The sequence below is a fragment of the Astatotilapia calliptera genome, chromosome 19 (assembly GCF_900246225.1).
Source record: "Astatotilapia calliptera chromosome 19, fAstCal1.2, whole genome shotgun sequence".
In the NCBI taxonomy this organism is placed as follows: domain Eukaryota; kingdom Metazoa; phylum Chordata; class Actinopteri; order Cichliformes; family Cichlidae; genus Astatotilapia; species Astatotilapia calliptera.
In genome coordinates, this window is record NC_039320.1 from 24921606 (window position 1) to 24929882 (window position 8277).

An 8277-nucleotide genomic window follows, 5' to 3' on the forward strand; every position below is an offset into this window, starting at 1 on the left:
TCAGTCCATTTGGTCATAAGCTTGGCAGGAGGAGGAAATGAATGGTGTATAACAAGGCAAATGGGCAGAGTCAGTCTCCATTAGTGTCCAATGCACCTTGCTAAGCAAGATGGGATTTTAATGGTTAGTAAAGCTGGGGAATGGGAGATGAGAAGGCATTAAACTCGCACTTCGGGTCAGGTGTCGAACTGTGAACAGCGCAAATTTATCTATAAGCTGTGAGGTGACATTATGCTGATGCAGGCCAACTTATCTCCTTCCTGCCCAGAGACCTGGATAAAACAGACACGTAATTGTGCTTGCTCTACTATCCTGCTGCACAGCCATAATGCAGTTAGACAGTAAGCAAAGCTTCTGATATGAGTGAGTTGGAAGGCCACTGGCAGAGAGTGTGGATCTCCATTTCAAAACTGCAGGCCAGCCAAACTGAAACGACACACTGAACTGTGAAGGGACTGGATCTTTATCTATTGGGGCAACTATGCAACTGGAAGCCCACCCAAAACATAGAGAACAATCCTTTCAAAAATACTGTGTTTTTCCAACCATGAAAAAACTCCATCATCGTTAAATGATCTGGAAGCCCTCAGCCTGGGTAATGCCCACTACACTGAAATCAACTGATGAGAGAAACAATATTTAAACAGTTGATGCTCTTGCAAATACGTCATAAAACAGTAGTTATAAAATATAAATCACCATAAAACTGATATGCAAAGTTGACATCATAAAAAACTCACACTTCTATATACCATGCATGTGATGTCTGTACAACTGCTGTCTTGCATTTTGCATGTTGGCTGGGATGCTGTTGGACAATTAACTCTTTTGACTTGCTCCCAACGCAGAAACACAGATCTTTTATTTACAATTGTTTTGACATAGATATAGATTGATGGTCACTAGTCCGCAGGGTGAGAATGGAAATCTACCTGTTATTGGAATATTGATTGCCTGTCCCGTGGAGTTGGTAGACCTATACATCAGTATGATCAGCAAACACAGCCCCCACTGCCCAGGGACACCAATACACCACACTAATGTAAAGAGATAGCGAGCAGCAGACTGCAGAGTGGAATGAAACTGTCATTCACAGATATAAATTTAACTTCTGCAGGTTATTGCAGAGCAGTAAACTTTGGTATATTAAATTAGTGTTAATGGTTTGTGTAATGCACATTTGCAGTGTTTTGCAGGTTGGACTGGTTTATATATCACCGCACTCCCTCAGTACACAAGTGTGCAATTTGGTATGAAATGATGAACTTTACTGTTAATTATCAGCAGATTAAAATCAATGCATCCTTTACTTTAATACTGGAAACCTTAGTCTTAGTTTCTCTGCCTCATGCATACTTGAACTTTTCTCTGCACGACTTAATGTAATGAGAAAATCTTTCGCTATTAAAAAGAGTATTTGCTAGATTAACACATTTTGCTTTGTCCAGCAGGTTTGCAGGAGAACATTGCTGCTCTTGTGTCCTCCCGTCATTTCTCAACACTGCGCATGACCCTACATCAGCATATACTATTTATATTTCCCGCATTGTGCACATACAGCTACTCTATGCAATTTTGCTATAGCCTAGAGGTCTCTGATATGGAATATATTCCTCTGTATGAGTGACAGCAGCTACATCCCAAGCTACGGTATGCCAAGTCCAAAGATATGAAGCCAAGACTAAGTATTCTTCTTGACATGAGGCCACCAAGATATCCTGCAGGACTGCAAGCTTGCACAAAACACCACATCCAATATGAAACCTTGCATCCCTTTTTAAAGATATAAATATTATGCTCTGTTCTTGATTCCTGTGGTCTGTTTAAACCCATCCACTTTCCCACTGGTGCACCAGCATCCCTCAAAGACTCAGGCTCTGGCAGTTTAATAGGCTTGGTCCTGACACCCCCAGCTACTGAAAGGCAGTTTATGACCTCCATGTAATCAGCAGTAAACGCTGCCACCATCTGTCTCTTTTTACTCAATTATCTGACCCAGTGACTTTTACTGACAAACACTGTCCAGGTAAACAAAGTAACGCAAATCCCCCTGCTAAGATTCTGACACATCTATACATCATTTAACACAGATTTCTTTTTGATCGCTCCAACTGTGCCTTGCAACAAAGGGCAACATTCATTTAGGAGAAGAAAACTAGGAAGTATGGCTGCGATATTATCGCCTAAACGATCATAACTGGTTACTGTGAAAAAGTCACACATGTTACACATTCAGTCAAGACTAATAACATAGCTTATCTTAAAATCTTAATGAAAGGAACCTCTTAACTTGGTTTGTAATGACTCATCTCTGTCACAGTGTATTAAAATCACTTCATTAAGAATTCTTGATTAAAAGGAATCGCCTTATATGGCATCTCTGGTGAGCTCATTATCTTTTGCTCTACTCTTGCAACCCCTAGTGGACAATCCACAGATGTAAAGGAATCTCACACACTCAACACACACTTCTGATGAAGCTTTGCAGAAAAGGGTGACCAAATCTGCTCAAATCTACATATATTTTTACAGTGTGAGTGATCCCTGCTGTCCGTCTCTGATCTTTTGAGACAAACAAAGAACATTCAAATATTAGAGTGATGTCTTTATTCATCAATCTTTTTACAACACCAGTCAAGATAGAAAACAAAAATCTGGGCCAGGAGACATGTGTGCAATCATCTGAAGGCACACATGTCTCCTGGCCCTCCTTGCTTATTCACAGCCCACAGCATCTGTCTGCAAAAAGAAAAAGTGAAGGCTTGTTTTGTCTGTGTGGGAGGTAAATTACTGACAACAGCCAGCGACAGAAGACTACATTGACTTCTTAATAAATTTAAGTGACACTGCAATTCACATGTGACAACAGCTATGATGTGACTGCTGGCTGTTTGAGATGTCGTCGACTCCCACTTGTTCAGTCTAATAAGGCTTCTTGATTTATCACATATAGGAACGTGGCTTTCCTCAAAGCTGTCTCCTCTTTTTTTCTGTTAGCTTTTGTCTTAGGTCTCAATTAAATGCTTACAAAACATGATGTCAGAGGATGAGACAGGACTAACGACACTCACAGCTTACTCATTTTATCTGGGATACGATGATGCAGACAATCACGGGATCTCTGCCACACTTCATTAACATACTGTAGCTTTAATTCAAACCAACTGTTTGAGGCTGCATAGTCATGCTGTTTACAGTGTCTCAACCAACAAGCACTTAAAGCATTTTCTTTTTCTGTTAGCTACACCAGCACAATTCAGAGCTGCGCTGGGCATGCTACAGATGCAAATCAGCTAAGATGCAGTTAGAAATACTGTGATATTGGACTCATGGACTTATTTTAGAATGTGAATGCCACATTTACTCTGCATCAGCTGACATGAGCATAATGGTAGCAATCCTTTTAAAGGTTTTGTGGTGTCGTGAAACAGGTGATTGAAAACAGCCTACCTGCCACCTGTGTTAAGAAGTCACCTGCAGCCTCGCTGATTTTGTTTCTGCTTGCCATTTAATCATTTATCAGTGTCCCATGTTCCCCCTTTCTTCCCGCATAATCATGCAGGTGTGGGTTAGTCCATCAAGTGCTTGCAAATAGATGTTTTCTCCACTTAAGGGGAAAAAATAATGGTGAGGTCTGGGAGGCTTTCATAGCAACACTTTAATCTAACAATTTTCTCAATATGAGACATGTGAGAAGAGCACTTGAGCACAGACAAGAGTCTAAACATGAATCTGGGAACCTAATAGGGATACTACAGAGTGGTGATGGCTGTACTGTGTTCAGTTTTCTCTATTAGAAACTGAGTCAGAGAGAATGACTTAATAGTGAAACCAAAACTGATTTATGATCCCAAAACGCAAAAAATGAATGGGTTGTTTTTGTTCCACTTCTCCACTTAGATTTCTGAAAGTTGGCCAGGCAGTAAAAAAAGTCCATGCAAAACCTTTGCAAAATTTTTATGTGCATTTGAACTGTTTTTGCATAAAAAAAGGGAACATCAACTGTTTTAATCCTGTTTTAATATAGCGCTGAGGAAACTTTAATGTAGTGAGCTCCTCGTGTACGATTTATCTTATCCTCTGCCACAAGAGGAGCTCAGTGTCATGGTCAATCAACCACTGATGCAGGCAGCTCCAGAGAAACACTCCCCACTTCATCTGGAATAAGGGGTTGTTATGGAAGGGCAGAGAAGGCGAGTGACCAGCAGGGAGTGACCAAACACAGTAAATGTTTATGTGTCATTATCCATCCTTCAAGAGAAGCGCTCCACTTTCATTCCAGACTTCCCTTTTTTATTGTAGTCCATTCAAAACTGGGATAAAAGGCCTTTAAATTTAATTGGTTGGAAAATTTGGTCGTTTTGTTTTTGGTGGCAAACTGGTGCTACTGTACATAGTTAATCCTGGTCATTTCCAGCCATTTTACATGCGAGTGGTTTAGAAAGACTCGGGGAAATTGGCTCATCACTCAGTAGAGCTGTGAGATTTCTGCTGATGACATTTCCATTAACAACAGGGTATAATACGTTTATAGATTCCCATTTTCTTGGCCCTTTAATTTCTCCCTTTGCAACACAATTCCTAACAGCTGCATGTGCGTGAGGACAGAGGACTTCATAGATTGACCATACAGTGAATCTATAGGCAGTGCTGACACAGCATTGTGATATGGCTGATATAGTCAACTATGAACATGCAGTGTTATAGTAACAGAACCCCAGAGAATAAAAGAGTTTATATTCTTGCACTCTTAAACCTGCCACTGAATGTGCTCATGAAGATATTTTCAGATAATGACACTGAAATGATGAGATGATCATAAAAATGGATTTTCTAAATGTATGGAGGAACAAGAAGAAAATCACTAATGAAAGCTATTGAAACCAGGCTTCCTGTTACTGTGTTATTGCCCAGTTTTCAGCTGTTCTGGTATTAACAGACAGCTCCTACCACAAGATGTCCATTAATTGGCAGTATTTGATTAAATTCTCAATGGCCAGCTCTCCTTATGGAGGTTAATTGGTTTTGCAAGACACTGATGACATGATCTTTTAATGGGATGGAGAGAGCAGAATTTTTTTATTTGGGTGCAGACGTGCAGACTTGACAACTTTGAGACAGGATTATGATCAAAAATAATATGCTTTGATATACAAGTGAACCAACAACCTCTGCAGTGGTGTTAATATAAGCAGAGGACCACTGGGATCATTGTCATGCTGAGAAACGAAGCTGTTGCAAATCAGATGGCACTTTTCTGCATTTATAATTCCAATGACCGTGCCAGCAAAGCCCCAAACCATAACAGAGCCTTTAGACCCTCTCTGTTGTAACTCTCTCCTGAGCTCCTCTGTGCATACTGACCTCACTTTCTCCTTCGTTCCTTCCTTAAGAATAACTTCTTGAAAACCATCCTTTCACTGAGGCCATTTCTGATGAGGCTTCAGTAAGCAGATGGAGAAAGTGAAGGGCCAGACTTTTTAGATTCATAAAGACATGACTTTCAGTTACTGTTCATCTGCCCATTTTGTCCTTCACTTGCTCAGTTTCCTCAGATTTTTAAGAATAAACTGCACATCACGTTTTAGCTAACTCTTTTGTGGGAATCACCTTCAAAATATGCCTGTAAAATCGTTATCTTTGTCATTTTTTTGTTGATTCAACTAAAAATATAGAAACAAATAGTGTGTTTTTTTTCCAACAGGCCTCTAGTAATAAATACATTTAAGATACAATGTAAAATTGGTCCCCGATTTGTGGGGATAGGTTAATTGAAAAATCTAAATTGCCCATAGGTGTGAATGCGGGAGTGAATGTGAGTGTGAATGGTTGTCTGTCCCTGTGTTGGCCCTGCGACAGACTGGCAACCTGTCCAGGGTGTACCCCACCTCTCGCCCTATGACTGCTGGGATAGGCTCCAGCGCCCCCCGCAACACTGAGAAGGATAAGCGGAAGCGAATGGATGGATGGAAAATTGGTTCTTTGTATTCTCTTATGTGTGGACACAACACTGGTTCATCCCTTTAGTTAGGTGCCTTTTTTAGTCTTGAATCATTCACAGGTCAGTGTAAAGTGGCTTAATAAAAGAAATTTCTGTAAATGGTCAGGTACAAGGACTGAATTGAAATGAGAGAAAAAGCAGACAAAGAAAGTACAAAGAAAAACTTTCAAAAGCCGGAGAACTGTTAGTAAAAACTGATTAAAAAGAGTAACAAGAGTCTGGCTCCTTGGAAGGAAAACATAAAGAAATGAGGGGTAGCTCATTTTGCACATTAGTATAAAAAAACATTATGCTCGAAACAAAAAGTTGCCTTAATTCACTTTACTATTTGTACACTAAAATGGAAGTGTATATTAATTGTGGATCATGGGAAAATTCACAAGCACCCACTCAGCAGCCAAGAGTCATTGGAGGGACTTCCAAGCTTGGGAACCAAGAGCATATAAGACAACCAAGGCACAGAGGCAGTGCTCATGTCTCTTTGAACTGTAACATTAAAAAAAATTGTGGGAGATCTACACCTGATCTGCCCTGTGTTGATTAAACAATAATAATTAAATTGGTCACCGAAAGCCAAGAGCTGCCGCTCCACGAACTGCTTATTTACAGAGTCATCAACCTCTGGACAATTTCATCATGGGAAATAAACAGCCAGGGTCACGTCCTTCACTGGTGAAATACGTCAACTCCTCTGTGAGGTACCACGTTAATAAAACATTCTGGCACAGAGACATAAAACTCAAATATTAGGTGCAGACTCACACACAAACACCAGCACTGTTTAGTCTAGTGGTGGCTCCAGTTAAACAATTTCAAACCACTGCAAAATAATAGGGAAAGGAGCTTGGGGTGAAATTTCAGGGCACTTAATTAACAGAATCCAGTTGGGATTTGACATAATTTGGATTCTTGGTTAAATGATAAAAAATTGGAAGTGTGCACACAGTACACAGTAAATAATTTAAAAAATAGAAGAGAAAAAAGCTACAAAAAACTGTCAAACTAAAACCACATGAAAAAAAGTAAAAAGTAGTAGAAAAAACAGAGGAGCAGACAATAAATAAGGACTTGATTTTATGAAACAAAGCTACCTCTAAGCTCGAAATTTCCCCAGTAATTTCTTTTCCCTGTCTCAAAGCTACTCCCTGCACTGTGTTGTAGGTTTTGATGTACGGATAAGGAGATGGATTAGAATAAAAGCTGAACATAATTGCTTGTTGTTGAAATGAATCAGGTCGTTTACTCAAAGGGGAATGACAGCAATCATCGACATGTCGATTTTAAAGCACCTCCTATATCTTAACTGAGCTGAAGCCTTGCTCCCTGCTCCAAACAAACAGACCTTTAAAAAAATGATGTTTTAACTGTTTTCATCTGGCTGTGACGCCTGTAAAAACCGTGTCCACTAAAGACATTGCGTGTGGGTCTGGAACTCTCACGGGAAATCTAGTAGTTTGTTTGGCAGGAAACAGAAGGTGTAAACAAATGGAAGGCAGGGGAGGATTTACAGCTTCCCGATGCATACATCTCTGGTGGGACAATCCCACCTTCTCTGCCATGGCTCATTCTGACAGGCCGCAAAGAGGCAGTCATAGAGACTAACCTGCTGTGCCTGTGAGTGCTGCGATGTACTGCTGAGCTTGTGTTATACAATGCAGAGGTAAAATGTACTAAAACTGCAGAATTACCTTCCATGCAGTAAATTCGGCCGAGGAAAAACATATGGCTAGCTGGAAACAGCTGGTAGTGGATTTGTGCCAGCTATAAAAGTTGAAATAAATATCCAGAGCAGCCTTTTAATTTGTGTAACATTTATTTTTGGGGGAATTCCTCAGGTTAAAAAGTAAGCCATTACCTAGTTCAGTTGGCCATAGCAGTAATTGGCTTTGAAGCAATTTAGGAATCTTAATTGTTCCCTTCTTTCCTCAGGTACAACTGCATTAATTCTTTGTAGCATAGATTTAGCAAGGTGCTGGGAACATTCCTCAGAGAGTTTGCTCCATATTTGAACAATAAATCAGAAGTTTCTGAAGTGCTAATATTATTATATACATATACAACAACCATGCTGCATTCAAAATCCCTTAAATCACTTTTCTTCCAGATTTTGATGCTTGTTTTGAACTTCAGCAGTTCATCTTGACCTGTCTACAAGCCTAAATGCATTGAACTGCTGCTGTTTGTTTAGTTGATTTGATATTTGTTTTAATGACCAGCTGATGAAGTGTACCCATCTATTTATGAACCACTCTTTCTGTAGAAAGATAAATAATCAT